At 51.0% G+C, this 2,709-nt stretch overlaps 1 protein-coding gene across 1 annotated transcript in view; it reads left to right on the top strand.

Annotated features, from left to right (window-relative positions):
• Nucleotides 1–2,709, top strand: part of LOC125487906 (trypsin-3-like) — a 9,214-nt gene that overhangs the window by 137 nt on the left and 6,368 nt on the right. The gene's annotated exons all lie outside the window — the stretch shown is intronic.

Below are 2,709 nucleotides of genomic sequence, written 5' to 3' on the forward strand. Positions count from 1 at the left end.
GTGGGAGAAATCTTCATGTTGTGTTTACGATGTCCCTAACACTCAGTTAGTGGGAGAAATCCCACCTGTACCCCACTGGGAATCAGCAAATTGATCTAAACCAGAGCATCCAGGGAGACTGTGCAAACTCCACACAGCCAGAGGCCCGAAGCTGGAATTGAGCCCGGGGGTCCCTGGCACTGTGGGCCAGCCGTGATAACCACTGAGCCACCGCGTCAAAGCATAATCCTGTGGTTACTGACGGTAAGTCATGGTGGTCCTACATGGTCAGGCAGACTCCCTTCTGATCAATGGGCACCCATTCTGATTTCAGACTGTTGAAGGGCAGATCAACACACAGCTCACATTCACGCAAAGTGCCTGTATAAAGACAGGCACCCAGACATGAGCTGTGGAAGCTTTTGGATCTGCGCTCAAACGCTCCACCACTGAGCTGTACAATAAGGCAACAAGCCCTACTCAGGAATGCAAGAGTTCCGGTGAATTCCGGCTCCAGTCTGGCCCCCATCTCTCTTCACCCAACAGACCCATCACCCAACAGCATAAGACCCTTTCTCCCAAAGATGATTGTCTCCTGTCTGAGGTAAATGGGGAGATGTTCTGGTGAGGCGGGGTTCGGCACTCTGCACTGATACCCATCCCATGAGGAGATGCCGAGGAGTCCTGGCAGGATTGAGATGGAGTGAGCTGTAATCCCAACGTGGGATGGACCAGGGTGAAGGGACACAGCTTACAAACAGGCAGCTGTCAACCAGTTACTCAGATGTTCCCCTCTCAGAAGGTGCTAAGTCTTTTCAAGTCTCTTTTCCCAGACGTTGGCTCACTGAGTTTTTGTTAAGATAGATAGATTCTTGATGTATGGGGTAGTGAAATCTTATGGTGGGGGGGTGTGAGTGGGGTCCATAGAGGGGCTGAATGGCCTACTCCTGTTCCTAATGAACAGGTCAATGGGTCATAGAGTAACGGTCAGTCTTATAGGTTTGTACAATGCTGGTAACAAGCAAAAATGGAGCAGGGAGAGTCCCAGGGAGAATCCGCTAAAGCAGACAGTTCACGGACTGTGTCTCATATCAACCATCCAGGCACTCAACAACAAATCCCGGTCTACCTGCACCTGTCTGTCTCTCTCTCCCTGTCTCTCTCTCACTATCTCTTATCTCTTTCTCTATCTCTCTCACTGTTTCTACCTCTCACTCTTTCCCTCTCACTCTTTCTCTTTCTCTCTCTCTCCCCCGCCACTGTCATTTTCTTCCTCCCTCGCTCTCTCTCGCCTTCTCTCTCTCTCTCTCTCTCCCGTTCTCTCTATTTCTCCCTTCCACTGTCATTGTTTTTCTCTCCCTCTCCGTCTGTCTCCCTCTGTCGCCTTCTCTCTTTCCCCCTCTTCCCCTCTCCCTCTCTCTCTCCCTCTCTCTCTTTCCTTCGCTTCCTCTCTCTTTCTCACTCTCTCTCTCTCCCTCTTTCCCTATCTCTCTCTCCTTCTTTGTCTCTCTCTCTCCCTCTTTCCCTCTCCCTCTCCCTCTCTCTCTTTCTTTCTCTCTCTCTCCCCTCCCTCTTTCTTTCTCTCTCTCTCTCCCCCTCTCTCTCGCTCTCTCTCTCCCTCTTTCCCTCTGCCTCTCTCTGCCCCTCTCTCTTTCTCTCTCTATCTCTCCCTCTCCCTGTTATTTTCTCTCTCCCTCTCCGCCTCGATCTCCTTCTCTCTCTCCCTCTTTTCTCAATATCTCTCCCTCCCACTGTCGTTTTCTGTCGCCCTCTCTCCCTCTTTTCCTTTCCCTCTCTCTCTCCCGCTCTCTCTCTCTCCCCCCTCTCTCTCTCTTTCTTTCTCTCTCTCTCTCCCCCTCTCTCCCTCTCTCTTGCTCTCTTGCTCTCTCTCTCTTTCCCTCTTTCCCTCTGCCTCTCTCTCTCTCCCTCTTCCCTCTCTCTCTGTCTCTCCCTCCCCCCCTCTTTCTCTCTCTATCTCTCCCTCTCGCTGTTATTTTCTTTCTCCCTCTCCCCTTCGCTCTCCTTCTCTCTCTCCCTCTTTTCTCTATATCTCACCCTCCCACTGTTGTTTTCTGTCACCCTCTCTCCCTCTTTCTCTATTTATCTCCCCCTCCCACTGTCATTTTCTTCCTCCCTCGCTGTCTCTCCTTCTCTCTCTCTCCCTCTCTCTCTTTCTCGGTCTCCCTCTCTCTCTCCTTTTCTCTCTCTATTTCTCCCTTCCACTGTCATTTTTTTCTCTCTCTCCATCTGTCTCCCTCCGTCGCCTTCTCTCTTTCCCTCTCTCCCCCTCTCCTTCTCTCTTTCCCTATCTCTCTCTCTCCCTTTCTCTGTCTCTCTGTCTCTCCCTCTCTCTCTCCCTTTTTCTCTCCCTCTCTATCTCCCCCTCTCTCCCTCTCTATCTCTCTCTCTCTCCCTCTTTCCCTCTCCCGCTCTCTCCCTCTCTTCCCCTCCCTCTCTCTCTGGAGCAGACCTGAATATTGTGACAATCTCTTCTCTAGTAACTGGATCCTAGTCACAAACACCACTGCACTTCCACCTACCTCTCAGTGTGTGACCTGGGGGCTATCAATCTGATTAATTGTTGCTATATTTAGGGATGCTGGGTGAATATATAGTGAGAAACGTGGCTGGGAGAAAAAGCGAGCAGAAAGAGGGAGAGAGAACATGGAATTACTGAGACAACAAGGTGTAGAGCTGGATGAACACAGCAGGCCAAGCAGCATCAGAGGA

The sequence above is a fragment of the Rhincodon typus genome, chromosome 47 (assembly GCF_021869965.1).
Source record: "Rhincodon typus isolate 14 chromosome 47, sRhiTyp1.1, whole genome shotgun sequence".
In the NCBI taxonomy this organism is placed as follows: Eukaryota; Metazoa; Chordata; class Chondrichthyes; order Orectolobiformes; family Rhincodontidae; genus Rhincodon; species Rhincodon typus.